Source organism: Ahaetulla prasina, chromosome 4, assembly GCF_028640845.1.
Source record: "Ahaetulla prasina isolate Xishuangbanna chromosome 4, ASM2864084v1, whole genome shotgun sequence".
NCBI classification, from domain to species: Eukaryota; Metazoa; Chordata; class Lepidosauria; order Squamata; family Colubridae; genus Ahaetulla; species Ahaetulla prasina.
Window position 1 is genome coordinate 148383674 of NC_080542.1, and position 15261 is coordinate 148398934.

General features: G+C 46.2%; 1 protein-coding gene across 27 annotated transcripts in view; it reads right to left on the bottom strand.

The window, feature by feature from the left end:
* LOC131198937 (protein piccolo-like) overlaps positions 1–14394 on the bottom strand; it is a 135380-nt gene extending 120986 nt beyond the window's left edge. For 18 of the 27 annotated variants that reach the window (XR_009155201.1, XR_009155199.1, XR_009155197.1 and 15 more), the window contains exon 1: positions 14224–14392. The gene's annotated coding sequence lies outside the window, so the exon portion shown is untranslated. Of the gene's footprint in view, positions 1–4358; positions 4406–14223 lie in introns of all 27 variants that reach the window. The other 9 variants (XM_058184257.1, XM_058184265.1, XM_058184267.1 and 6 more) reach the window with 4 other exon arrangements.
* Positions 14395–15261: the final 867 nt, after the last annotated feature.

Here is a 15261-nt window from a genome sequence, read left to right on the forward strand (position 1 = left end):
GGGTTTTTGTGTGTGTGTGTTTGGAGTTTGCTCGGGAAGTGGGCTGCCTCGCCTTAGAAGGAGAGAGGGAGGGAAAGAGAAAGAGAGGGAGGGAGGGGGAGGAAGAGAAGGGAGAGGAAGAAAGGAGGGAGGGAGAGAGACAGGGGAGGAGAAGAAAGGGAGAGAGGGAGGGAGGGAGAAAGAGAGGAAGGGAGGGGAGGAAGAGAGGAGAGGAAGAAAGGAGGAGGAGAGAGACAGGGAGGAGAAGAAAGGAGAGAGGGAGGAGGGAGGGGAGGAAGAGAAGGGAGAGGAAGAAAGGAGAGAGAGAGGGAGACAGGGGAGGAGAAGAGAGTGAGAGAGAGAGGAAGGGAGGGAGAGGAAAGGAGGGAGAGGAAGAAAGGAGAGAGGGAGGGAGACGGGCAGGAGAAGAGAGGAGAGAGAGGAAGGGAGGGAGAGGAAGGGAGGAGAGGAAGAAAGGAGAGGGAGGAGACGGGCAGGAGAAGAGAGAGAGAGAGAGAGAGAGGAAGGGAGGAAAGGAAGGGAGGAAAGGAAGAAAGGAGGGAGGAGTGAGACAGGGAGAAGAAAGGGAGAGAGAGGAAGGGAGGGAGAGGAAGAGAAGGGAGGAAGAAAGGAGAGAGGGAGGGGAGGAGAAGAGAGCGAGAGAGAGGAAGGGAGGGGGAGGAAGAGAAAGGAGAGGAAGAAAGGAGGGAGACGGGGAGGAGAAGAGAGAGAGGAAGGGAGGGAGAGGAAGGGAGGGAAAGGAAGAAAGGAGAGAGGGAGGGAGATGGGGAGGAGAAGAGAGAGAGAGGGGGAGGGATGGGAGAGGGAGGGAAGGAAAGAAGGAAGGAAATAGAGGGGGATAGATGGATGGAAAGATGGAAGGGAATGGAAAGTGAATGATAGTGATAGATAGATGGATGGATAGAAAGTAATGGATGGATGGATGGATGGATGGATAGCAGGAAGGAAGGAGGGAGGGAGGAGAGAGGGAGGGAGGGAAGGAAGGAAGGAAGAAAATAGAGAGGGATAGATGGATGGATGGAAAGATGGAAGGGAATGGAAAGGGAATGACAGATGGTAGTTAGAAGGAGGGAAGGAAGGAAGGAAGGAAGGAAGGAAGGAAGGAAGGAAGGAAGGAAGGAAGGAAGGAAGGAAGGAAGGAAGGAAGGAAGGAAAAGGCCTCCTAGTCCAGGGGTCTCAAACTCCATTTCACTGAGAGCCGCATCAGGGTTGTGTTTGACCTGTGTGTGTGTGTGTGTGTGTGTGTGTGTGTGTGTGTGTGTGTGTGTGTGTGTGTGTGTGTCTAGCTCGACGTCACTCGTGTGGGGGGGGTGAGGGGGGGCTGTGGTGGCCCAAATGCTGCCCGTGAAAATGGGCTCCCAAGCTCAGTTTTCAGCTGCGATGGCCCCTGCCACCTCCTGCCAGGGAAAGCAGAGCATGGGAGGGTCGCACGCAGCCCTCCCGACCTCCGACCTCCGTTTCGCTGGCAGAGGCACCGCGGGAGGGTCCTTCGCTCTTTCCAGGGTGGCCCCCCAGGCCAAATCTAAGCACCCCACGGGCCGCATCTGGAGGTCATCGAGTCCAACCCTCTACTCAAGCAGGAGACCCTTACACAATCATAGAGTAACAGGGTTGGAAGGGACCCCGGAGGTCTTCCAGTCCAACCAACTCCCTACTGACCCCACTATGAGTCAATTGCCAAGTGTCCAAATTTGGGTGACGTGACCCTGCGGATGCTGCAACGGTCGTAAGTGTGAAAAACTGTCACAATTCCCTTTTTGCAGTGCCGTTGCAACTTTGAAGGGTCACTGAGCGAATAGTTGTAAGTCGAGGACTACCTGTATTTGAGAAATCTAGGTTCCTTCACGTACAGATTTGACTTCCAATATTCATGGTTTAAACCTGGCTAGTCAGAACAAGCTAAGATTATGTGCAGCCCGAAAAAAACTAGTGGTACTCCAAAGACCATGGGGCAGAGTCACCCATCCACCCTGCAGCAAGCTGACTCCAGATGTGCTGCAATCTTTGATAAATCTTGTCACCAGAAGTCCTCATTGTATGACAACTGACTTAGTAACAGTTCCAAGTTACAACCAACGTAGAAGGAAAAAAGAACGAACATATGTCTGAAATTCCAGCTGTCAGGGCGATAGCAAACAACAGGTTTCGCTTAACAACCATGTTTGTTTAACCACGGTGGGATTCACTCAGTGACCGTTGCAACAACCGTCGTACAATGATCCTGTTTGACAACTGTCTTACTATGTGACCATCATAGGAAGGTTGTGTGAAGACCTTACATACGTTGGTCAAGGCTGGCCGTGACGGTCGTAAGTCGAGGACGTCATCAAATTGGAAAACAATAACAATAATTTCGGGCAGAAATTATATTTTTATAGTCCTCGAGTTATGACTGCAATGAAGGTCCAAATTTATCTAGCTAAAGGGTCTCCGGGCAGAAATTATATTTTTACAGTCCTCGACTTACAATCGCAATTGAGCCCACTGCTAAGTGAGACGTTGGTTAAAGGAAGTTTTGCCTCTTCTGATGAGCTTTCTTGCCACTGTTTTTAAACGAATCAGTGCAGAGTGGGGTCATTAAACAAATCAAGATTCTCCGCTGACTTGAAAGGGGATCAAATGAGCCCAGGACGCTGCCACGGTCATAAATACGAGTTAGTCGCCAAATGTCTGAATTGCGGTCATGTGACGAGGGGGATGATATGATGGTCTTTAAGTGTGAACACCGGTCTGAGGTCACTTTTTGCGTTGTTCCTTTGAACGGTCGCTAAGTGAACACTTAGTCCACGACTCAGAACAGTTCACTTAGCGACCGTTCGAACTCACAACAGGGCTTAGGAATCTGTTTCACACCGTTGCAACATCCCTACCCTCACGGGATCAAAATTCAGACACCTGGCAACTGACTCATAGTTATGACGGTTGCTGCCTCCTGGGCTCACGCGATCCCCTTTTGGCACCCTTCCAACAAGCAGGAAGTTAGGTTTCACTTAACAACCGTGTTTCACTTAACAACCGTGTGACTTAGTGAACACCAGCAGGGATTCACTTAGCGATGGCAGCAAGAAAGGTCGCCACAGGGGGCCAGACTCACTGAACAAGTGTCTCGCTTAGCGACAGAAATCTTGGGTTCAATTGTGGTGGTATGTAAACGACATAAATGAGGTTTCCTAAACGGGGTTTCTGCTCCGTTTAGCGACCTGAATTTGGGGTCGTAACTCGAGGACTTGCTGAAATTATCTTGGATTCTGCGCATAAACCGAGATTTTCATCCCGGCTTAACACGGGTTAATCTGGGTGGCTCCCTCCCCACCCCACCCTGCTTTCGCCTTCGAGGACCTAGGCTTCGGGCCAGCGGAAACAAACCATCATTGTCAGGCTTGGAAAAAGAAGGTTAACCAACCGCATTCCACAGCCCGCCTGAGCCCACACGCTCTTTCCAAAGCAGGCCTTGAGTTCAAAAGGCAACGTGGTGCCAGATTTCGGCTGAACCCGGGGCCAAAGGCGTGAGGGGAGGAGGGTGAGGAATTGAACACCCTAAGAGCAAATCAGGGCTTGCGTTTCAAATGATCAATCCTGGCCTGTGACCAACTTTCTGATTAGCCGCTCTCACAACTGACACAATCGGTTGCGGCCAACAGGGCATGAGTTTGGGTAGTCCTCGACTTACGACCCCAAGGGACCCCAAACTTTCCACTCTTAACGGAGCTGTGGCCTGTTTTACGTCCTTTCTGGACACCGTGATTAAGTGAATTGCACGAGTTGTGAAGGTTGTTGGTTGTTGAGTGGGTTGGGCTCCACTGTATGATCTTTCTAGCTCCCGTTGTTAAGTGAATCATTGGCACTGTAAAGCCTGTTGGTTGTTAAGTGAGTTTGTCTGGGCCCTGTTCCTAAGTGAATCGCTACATTTTTTTTAAGGTTGCTGGTTGTTAAGTGAGCTTTGCTCCATTTTACAACCTTTATGGCCACCACTGTTAAGTGAATCGCTGACGCTGTGGAGGTGGTTGATTGTTAAGTGAGTTGGCCCCATTGTATGACCTTGCTGGCTCATTGTTAATTGAATCTCTGCAATTTTAACATCTTTCTGGCCACCGTCGTTAAGTGAATCACTGCAGCTCTTCAGTGACTCACTGAATCTGGCTTCTCCATTGACTTTGCTTGGCAGAAGGTCGCAAAAGCGTGACCCCAGGACACTGCAACCATCATAAATACTAGCCAGTTACCAAGCGTCCCAACTCTGATGACCACGGGGAACACTGCAACAGTCATAAGTATGAAACAGAGTCTTAAGTCCCTTTTTTCCGCACCGCTGTAACTTTGAATGGTCACTAAATGAATGGTTGTAAGTCGAGGGCTACCTGTATTGCGCGACCAACGATGTCGGACGTCTTCCCGGGGAGCAGAACTAAAAAAAAAAAAAAAAGAAGAAGAAGAAGAATGATACTAGTCCCTAAGAATTCGAAGAAGTCTTTAAAAATGTTTTTTGATGCTGCGGGACAGCCAAGAGGGACTGACACATGAAGCCAAACCATGGTTGGCTTCCCCACGGCGATTGACGTAACCACAATGACTGGGTTCAGAGAGCAGGCTAAGCCATAATTAAACAAACCACTTAGAGCTTCTACTCCGTTGGAAAACAATCTTGGGTTTGAACAGAAGAAAATCTTTGTAGGGAGGGTTGAACTGTGTGGTCCCTGAGCCTGGTGGTTTCCTTGCAGACATCTCATGACCCAACTAGGGAACATCATCAGTGCTAGAAGTGGGTGGGGGTGGGGGGTTGCAGGGAGGAGGACGAAGAAGATGGCTACCACTGATGAAACATCTGCAAAAAGATTACCAAGCATTGAGGGCACCAAAGATCATATAGTCCTCCTCTTTCTCCCCACCTCCTCCTCAACTCTATTCCCTTCTACCACTGATGCTGTAACCTAGTTGGATCATGAAACCTCTGCAAGAAAACCACCCAGCTCAGAGAGCGCTACAATTCAACCCCGAGCTACGATTTATTATCTTCAATTATTGATATAAAAATTCCGTTCTCTATCCAACACACAATTTCTCGTGCTTTTTCCGGGTTCCCCCCTTCCTCAATATTATCCATTCTCCAACTCTTCTTAGATTAAATCCAATCAAGACCCCTTCCCAGACTCGCTCTGTGCATACCCCCAAAACAGCCAAATGTCTACGGACGACCCTAACTTTCAGAAAATGGGAGAAAATCCCAAGTTTTTAAAAGATATTTTTTTTCTTATCCAAAAGAGGCATTTGCAGGAATGAATGCCTCTCATACATTCAAAATTTCCATTGATAATAACTGACCTTTTTTTCTGCCTACGGCAACATTCTCTGCCCCCAACAAAAAAAAAACTGGGGAAAAAAGCTAATTTATCAAGCCTACAAAATGCCACTAAACTCTCATATTTTTGAAGGCCTGCTTTTCCTCCCTCCCAGAATCACGGACTTGTGGAATGGGAAGGAACCTCAAAGATCATCTAGCTCAACCTTCTCGTTAATAAAATTATCCAGAGGTGGAGTATCTACAGCTTCTAGGGCCCCGTTTCTCCCTCTCAGAGTTTTTCAGATGTGTGGACTTCAGCTCCCAGAATTCATGCTGGCTGGGGAATTCTGGGAGTTGAAGTCCTTCCCTCTAAAAGCACACTGCCAGGGGGATTCTGGTCCTCCCCTCCATGTGACCATGGGGATGCCGCAATGGTCGTAAGAGTGAAAAACGGTCCTAAATTACATTTTTTTCCGCCCCATGGCAAGTTCGAACCGTCACTAAACCAATAGTTGTAAATCAAGGATTACTTCTTTTGAATTTAAGTCAATCCCCTCGCTTCCCTATTTCACATTATTGATCTAATTCATCTAAATTTGGGCAGGTCATTGTAATTCTTAAGGACTTAGATAGGAGAAGTAATTGCACGTTAATTCCAGGGTGGAAACAATGGGATTATTGTTCAGAAAACCGGTAAACCACAATTAAATCAGATTTGAATCTTGCAGACTCAGGGAGCTCAACCGATACTGGCCCATTAAAATAAGGAGAGGAGCCAAGAGGGTTAACATGGCAAAATATGAGCAAAAAATAAGAAAATAAAAAGGAATAAATGGGCCATTTAGGCAATACGGTCATTACATACTCATTACTAATTCTTGGACTCTGAATTTGGCAACCGTCGCTTAGCAGGGAGAACACAAAAGAGCAGAGCGAAAATATCAATGCGTCCCAATTCATCCCGAGGGAGCGAGCGCTCCAGATGTGGCCAAGGGCCAATGAAGGGGCCCGGAGCCTCTTTGCAGGACCTCATGGGCCCCTCAAATGGTTCTCTTCTGCAATCCCAGGGAAGGGATACAGGTTAATCCTCGATTTATGATCACAATGGAGCCGGAAAAAATGTGCCTGGTTAATTAAGTTTAACCACGAGTTTGGGTTGGTTTTACGACTTTTCTCACTTGTGTTAAGGGAATCTGTGCTGCTCTGCAGGGAGCAACGCTGTTGTTAAGGGAACCCTTCCAGTTGTTGGTAGAAGAGGGGCGGGAAAGAAAGAAAGAAAGAAAGAAAGAAAGAAAGAAAGAAAGAAAGAAAGAAAGAAAGAAAGAAAGAAAGAAAGAGAGAGAAAGAAACGGAGGAGAGAGCGAGGGAGCGAGGGAGAATAGAAAGAGAGAAGAGATGGATAGAGAGAGATGGATAGATATAAGAGAGAGAGGGACAGACAGACAGATAAGAGATAGAGTGATAAATAGAGAGAAAAGGGGAAAGAGAGACGTAGACAGAAGTAAAGAGATAAACAGACAGATAAATATGCATGGATAGATAGATAGATAGATAGATAGATAGATAGATAGATAGATAGATAGATAGATAGATAGACAGACAGACAGACAGATAGATAGAAAACAGAGAGATGGATGGATGGAAAGAGAGAGGGAGGGGAAGGAGAGAGAGAGAGAGAGAGAGAGAGAGATGGATATGTGTGTGTATTTATTTATTTATTTATTTGATCATATTTATATACCGCCCTATCTCCCGAAGGACTCAGGGCGGTTTACAGGCACTTAAAAAACACATAAATACAATATAAAAACAATTAAAAAACTTATTCTAACAGCCCAATAATTAAAAATATAGAAATAAAACCCAATTTAAAACCCCGAAATTTAAAATCTAACTCAGTCCTGCGCAATTAAATAAGTATATTTTAAGCTCGCGGCGGAAGGTCCGAAGGTCCGGAAGCTGACGAAGTCCGGGGGGTAGTTCGTTCCAGAGGGTGGGAGCCCCCACAGAGAAGGCCCTTCCCCTGGGCGTCGCCAGACGACATTGCCTCGCTGACGGCACCCTGAGGAGTCCCTCTCTATGAGAGCGCACGGGTCGGTGAGAGGTATTCGGTAGCAGCAGGCGGTCCCGTAAATAACCCGGCCCTATGCCATGGAGCGCTTTAAAGGTGGTCACCAAAACCTTGAAGCGCACCCAGAAGGCCACAGGAAGCCAGTGCAGTCTGCGCAGGATGGGTGTTATGCGGGAGCCACGAGGGGCTCCCTCTATCACCCGCGCAGCCGCATTCTGAACTACCTGGAGTCTCCGGGTGCTCCTCAAGGGGAGCCCCATGTAGAGAGCATTGCAGTAATCCAGGCGAGACGTCACGAGGGGGTGAGTGACCGTGCATAGGGCCTCCCGGTCCAGAAAGGGGCGCAACTGGCGGACAAGCCGAACCTGGTAAAAAGCTCTCCTGGAGACGGCCGTCAAATGATCTTCAAAAGACAGCCGTTCATCCAGGAGGACGCCTAAGTTGCGCACCCTCTCCATCGGGGCCAATGACTCGCCACCGATGGTCAGCCGCGGATTTAGCTGACTGTACCGGGATGCCGGCATCCACAGCCACTCTGTCTTGGAGGGATTGAGCTTGAGCCTGTTTCTCCCCATCTCCACATAAAGTCCTCACCTTATGACCACAATTGAACTCAGCATTTCTGTTGCTGAATTTCTAAAGTGAATTTTCTACCCTTTTCTTGCTGGAGTCGTTTAAGTGAATCCCTGCAAACGTTCAGTTGGTCCCCTGGTCCTTCAATGCATCGACTTCCTCACTGACTTTGCACGTCATAAGGTCGCAAAAGGAGGTCGGTGAACTTGGGCCGCTGCAACCGTCACAAACACGAGTCAGATGCCAAGTGTCCAGATTTCGGGGATGTCGCAACCCTCGCTACGCTTGAAAAACAGTCCTCAATCCCATTTTTCAGGGCTTCCAACGGTCAGTAAACAAACGGTCATAAGTCAAGGGCCATTAAGTTCCCTTAATTGTTCATTTTATTTGTTGCTAGGATTTTGCAGGCTTAATTGCTCATTATTCACATTGTTAATTGTTCTTTTTTTCTTTCGCCTTTGATTAAAAAATGGGACTCCGGGCCTTTAATTAACGTTAATTATAACAAAAAAGAACATTCGGAATATTTAGAAATTTGATGAAACTCCAAAAGATAGAGGAGGGAAAAAGCGATGGGGAAGGAAGAGGAACAAAAAAAAAAATCCAGCCATTCAGGTGGTCCTCAACTTACAACAATTCGTTTAGTGACCGTTCCAAGTTACAACGTCACTGAACAAAGAGACTTAAGGGCCATTTTTCACACTCACGACCGTCGTAGCATCCCCAGGGTCCCGAGATTAATGCAATCCCGGGATGCCATTTCTGCGACGTTCCAACAAGCTGTCAGCTCGGGGATGGGGGGGGGGGGGAGATTTGCTTAACGACCGTGTTCCAGGTAGTCCTTGCGTTACAGCAGTCATTTCAAATTAGAACAGCTGGGAAAAAATTGACTCAGGGCCGTTGTTCACACTTACGACCATCATAGTATTCCCCAAGGGGATCAAAATCCAGGCACTTGGCAAAGGTCTCATATTTATTTATTATTTATTTTATTTATATTTATGACAGTCGCAGCGCACCAGCGTCATGTGATCCCCCTTTTGTAACCTTCTGACCCAGAATGTCGATGGGGAAAGGCAGATTCATTTAACGACCGTGTTGCTAACTGGTGCGATTCACTAAACCACTGTGGGAAGGTTGTAAAATGGTACAAGATTCACTTAACAACCGTCTGGCTTAGTGCCAAAAACTTTAGGCTCCTCGTAAGTTTCTAGCTTGGATAGCTTAGTGACGGGCACGCTGATGTGGAAATTTGAAATACGGGAAGTCCTCGACTTACGACCCCACATTTCAGTTGTTAAGTGAGACATTTCTTGAGTTCTGCCCCGTTTTACAAGTTTTCTTGCCACCGTCATGAAGTGAATCACTGCAGTTAAGTTAGTCATCCAGTCGTTAAGTGAATCCGGCTTCCCCATTGGAAGGTCGCAAAAGGATATCACTTTATCATGTGACCACAAGGATCGTTAAGTATGAAAAAGCATCCAGAGTCCCTTTTTTTTCAGTGCCGTTGTAACTTCAAACCGTTGCTAAGTGAACCATCGTAAGTCTAGGACGGGCTGTATTCAATTAAACAAACTGAAGAGAACAAGGAGTCCAAGTCAGTGGGAATTTTAAATTATTTAAAATGATTTTACTCAATCTTGGGACTTAAAAAGATGTGTCAACAATGTAGTTAGTCCTTGACTTACAACGGTTCATTTAGTGACCGTTCCACGTTACGACGTCACTGAAAAAAGGGAACTTTGGACTCTTTTTCATACTGACAACGGTCACAGGATCAAAATTCAGACGTTCAGCAACTGACTCATATTTACAATGGTCCCAAGGTCACCTGATCCTTTTGCAACCTTCCCACAAGCGAAATCAATGGGAGGAGCTAGATTCAGATTCACTTAACAACTGGGTGACTAACTTAATGACTGCAGCAATTCACTTAACGATGGTGGCAAGAAAGGCCGTAAAAGAGGCAAAACAAATGTCTCGCTTAACAACATAAATTTTGGTCGTAAGTCGAGGAACTGGCTGTATTCACATCCCAACCGGGTTACTAACTGAACTGCGGAGATTCACTTAACGACGGTGCCAAATGGTGCTAAACTCACTAAATCAATGTTTCGCTTAACAACATAAATTTTGGTCGTAAGTCGAGGAACTGGCTGTATTCACATCCCAACCGGGTTACTAACTGAACTGCGGAGATTCACTTAACGACGGTGCCAAATGGTGCTAAACTCACTAAATCAATGTTTCGCTTAACAACAGGAATTTTGGAGTCCACCGAGGTTGTAAGTTGAGGACTAGCCGGGTTCCTTTTAGGTAGGATCATGGCTTGTCAAAAGGCTGGATAATATTTGGACAATCAAAGGCAGCCCAAGGGTGCCTCTAGGCAAACGCATATCAATGAACGATTTACAAGTCGAAAATATATTCAGAACTATTGTAAGCTAGTTTCTCTGCCAAGTATAAATGACAACCCAATTTTAAACCGGCATTCTTGGCTTTACCCAAACCTTGTTAGCACTTAAGTGATTACTGAAGTCTTTAGGTCAAAGAATGTTTTAAGATTGGGGTACCCCAACCTTCGCAACTTTAAGTCTTGTGGACTTCAACTCACCAATCTCTTTCCACTTATGACTGTATGACTATAACTTGTTGCTGGCAATCCTTATGATCTATATTGATTTATTGACCATCAATTGTGTTGTAAATGTCGTACCTTGATGAAGTTATCTTTTCTTTTATGTACACTGAGAGCAGATGCACCAAGACAAATTCCTTGTGTGTCCAATCACACTTGGCCAATAAATTCTATTCTATTCTATTCTATTAAGTCTGTGGACTTCAACTCCCAGCTTTCTTCTGCCAAACCATGACTAAGGAATTCTGGGAGCGGAAGTCCATCAGTCTTAAAAGTTGCCACGGGGCCGCAATGCGGAGGGGGGACTTAACTCAATCCAGAGCTAGTGGGAAGTACAAAAGCCAACGAAACCACACAATACAAGTAGTCCTTGACTTATATAGTGATCGTTTCACTGAAGTGACCATTCCAAGTTGCAAGGGCACTGAAAAAAATGTGACATATGACCGTTTTTCACACTTACGACCTTTGTAGCAACACACACACACACACAAACACACACACACACACACACACACACAGTCAGTGATCCAAATTCAGATGCTGCAATTGGTTCGCATGTACAGCTGTCGTATCCTTCTGAGGTCACGTGATACCCTTTGACGACCTTCTGACAAAAGAAGGAAACCAGATTCGTTTAATGACGGTGGAACTCTTTTAACAACAGCAGGGATTCACTGAATGCCAGCGGCCAGAATGGTGGCCAAATGGGGCAAAACTCACTGAACCAATGTCTCGCTTAACAACGCAAAACTTGGGCCTCGCCTGCGGCCGTAAGAGGAGGAATACCTGCATTCACTTCGCAAGCAGGTTACTAACTTAATTAATGGCCATGATTCATTTAACAACGGCGGCCAACGAGACAAAACTCACTAAAGAAATGCCTCATTTAACAACAGCCCCCCCGCCCGAGCTCCATCGTGGTTGTTAAGCCAAGGACCAGTTGCCATTCTTGCACAACTCGTGTGAAAATCCCGCAATCTTTTGCAAACTTTTCAAGAAAGCCGAACCTTTTTTTTCCCCCGTGGCCGTAAAAATGAAGAGAAATTTAAAAACATCTGAGTGGGTGGGTGAGCTAGAAACCCCTTCCTCAGCTCTGGGGTTCAAATCTACCCCAGAAACCTTCGGGCACCACCCCCTGTCCCATTTTAATTCTTCGGCCATGACAACTGGTGTTGCTAAATCCGGATCTGTCCCGGCGATATAAATAGTCAGTGATTTAAATTCACCACGTCACATAGCAGGAAGGAAGGAAGGGAGAGGAAAGGAGGGGTGGGGTGGTCCAACCAAGCCCCCATCCCAAATCGAAGCCAGATATCCTCGCGCGGGTTTGTGTGGAAATCACAAGTTATGTGAAGAAGGAGAATTGCTTTGTATGGGGAAAGGAAGTTTTTTGGGGGGGAGGGGAAGCTATGATTGGCGTTCGGGCAGAGCGATGGGGGTCCTTGGGGAGGGCCTGCAGCTGCGCCAGACAGATGTTTGCGTGCATTTATTCTTTAATTGGTTATTAAATTTCCTGCAGGTCCATCCGGCCGCAAGGCGACTCGGGGGAGCTGACACTCTTAAAAATGAAAGCCTGAACACATAAACTAACATCTCTCTCTCTCTCTCTCTCTCTCTCTCCATATTGATATATCTATCTATCTCTATCTCTATCATCAGTCTCTATCCATATCCATCTATCCATCTCTCTCTCTCTCCATCCATCCCTATTTCTCCATCCATATCTCTACCTACCTATCTCTAATCTATCACCTATCTATCTATCTATCTGTCCATCTCTCTCTCTATCCATCCATTCCTCCCATTTCTCCATCCATATATTGTCCATCCATCATTTCCCCCTCTCAATCTGTCATCTATATCCATCTTTCCATCCATCCATCATCTCTTTGTCTATCATCTCTCAATCGTTTGTATCTAATTGTCTCCCTCTATATGTATATCTAGCCATATCTACCTACCTATCTTTCTATCTATCCACACATACTTATTCAATTGATTGATTTATTAAACATCTATACCACCCATCTCTCCTACAATGTGACTGGGTAGCTTCCACCATTAAAAGGAAAGAGTGTGTGTGTGGATAGATAGATAGATAGATAGATAGATAGATAGATAGATAGATAGATAGATAGATAGATAGATAGATAGATAGATACGTTTATTCAATGTTGTTCTTATATTAAACGTCTATACTGCCCATCTCCCTTAAACATGACTCTGGGCTGCTTCCTGCTTTAAAATGAAACCCTACATAGGTACATTTTTCAATATATGGATAGATTATTCAAATTATTCATTTGTTCAATGTCTGTACCACCCACTCCCTTGCAAGATGACTCTGGGCGGTTTCCACCATTAAAACGAATCCCTAAGCATACGTATTTTTAAATATACAGTAGCTATCAATACTATATTTACTCAATTTATTCATTTGCTAAATATCCATCCCACCCATCTCCCTTACCACATGACCTTGTACGGCTAGCACCATTAAAATATATAGCTGTCAATACTATATTTATTCAATATATACATACTACTCATCTCCCTTATGACTCTGGGCGGCTTCCACCATTAAAACCAAACCCTAAATGTATACATTTTTCATAATATACATATGCACATACATACATACATAAGAGACCCTTTGACAGCTGTATATGTATGCCAATTAGTGTACATTCAAAGTGACAATAAAGTTTCCATTCCACTCCTTTCCAATTTGTCTATTCAGTTCTGTTCCATTCTCTTATTTCTATTCTATTATATATCTATATACATAGATTATCTAGACATTTATATATACTTATATCTATATACATACATACATCTATATATGCATATATCTATACACACACACACACACATATATGAATAATATATTTATTTAATGCATTACATTTCTCTGCTGCCAGGCCTCTGCTCCCTCCTCCTCCTCCTCCTCATGCCAAGGCCCATCAACCCTGAGGATCAGGATGATGGGTGTTCCACCCCCCGATGATGTTGCAACTTTCCTACTCCTCCAATGCTCTCACCCTCCTCCTCCCTCCCGCCTGGCATCAGCCCCTTGCTTGCTTGCAAAAAAAAAAAAGGCTCTGCCAAGCATCCAGGACAAGCCCCCCCCTTCCCCACCGCCTCCAAATTTTCTCTTGGCTAAGCCCTGCCCCCCCCTTTTTTTTTTTTGCAAAAAAAAAAAAAAGTCCCCCACTTCCCGCCTGGAAAAGAAGTTTGCAACCAACTCCAAAAAAAAAGGAAAGAGACAAGGAGAAAAAAAAAAAAGCAATTGTAACATTGCAAAAAATATATCTGTTTTTTGTAACGAATTATTTTTTATTTTTTGCAAATTGCAAAGAGGGAGGGGGGGAACGGAGATGGGAGGGGCTCACACCCCAAGGAGGGAGGGGAGCCCCCACCACGACGACCCCTCCCCAATTGCACCGCATTGCAAAGAGGCTTCTGGAAAGATCCCCCGCATGGAAATCCCCCCCCCAGGGACAACGCCCAGCTGCCCCCCCGCTTCCATCCCGATTGCCCGCAGCAGCCCTGCAGGGGCGCCTCTGGAGCGTCAAGGTGGCGCCCCCGGGCACCCAGGGAGGGGAGGGGGCGCCGCTGGAGGGGGCTCTGCGCGCCTTCGGGACCAGGGCCCCGGCTTACCGGAGCTGGCAAGGAGGCGGCGGTCCGAGCGGGCGACGCAGCCGGAGGCGGCGAGCATCCAGCCCCAGACGCAGCCTCGCATAGCACTCCAAAGGCCGGAGGCGCGCCCGGCGGGAGGGGCCGCCCCGCCCAGGCCCTCGGAGGCGCAGCCGAACTTGCTGCCTGCGCAGCCTCCCCCGCCGGCCAATGGCGGCCGAGAGAGAGTCCCGCGGACCAATGGCGGCGCGCGGGGGCGGGGGGAAGGGCTCTCGGCGCCAAATTGGGCAGCGAGCGGGATCCGGGGAATTCGCGCGGGGCGGGGGGCGGGGCTACAGGCACGTGACATGGAGGGGGAGGAAGGGGGCGGGGCTACAGGCTCGGAGATGACACGCCCCTTCCCTCCTTTCTGTCTCTCTCTTTTCTTTCTTTCTTTCTCTGTCTCTTTTCTTTCTCTGTCTCTTCTCTTTCCTTTATTCTTTCTTTCTGTCTCTCTCTTTTCTTTCTTTCTTTTTCCTCTTTCTATGTCTCTTTTCTTTTTCTTTCTTTCTGTTTCTTTTTCTTTCTGTCTTTCTTTCTTTCTCTGTCTCTTCTCTTTCCTTTATTCTTTCTTTCTGTTTCTTTTTCTTTCTGTCTTTCTTTCTTTCTCTCCATTTCTCCCTCTTCTCTTTCTATTTTCTTTCCGCCTTTCTCTCTGTTTCTTTCTCTTTCTTTCTGGGTTTTATTCTTTGTTTCTGTTTCTTTCTCTGTCTCTTCTCTTTCCTTTATTCTTTCTTTCTGTCTTTTCTTTCTGTCTCTTTTTCTTTCTCTTTTTTCCTCTTTCTATGTCTCTTTTTCTTTCTGTCTGTCTCTTTTTCTTTTTTCTATTTATTTCTCTGTCTCTTTTTTCTTTCCTTCCTTCCTTCTTTGTTTCTGTTTTCTTTTATTTTCTCTCGCCAGCCCCTCAAGTAGAAGAGGGATTTGCTGAGAAATATGGGTCATTGAGCAGAGGGGTCAGACTAGACGACCTCCAAGGTCCCTTCCAACTCTGTTATTCCATGATTCTGTAAGGGACTCCTGGTT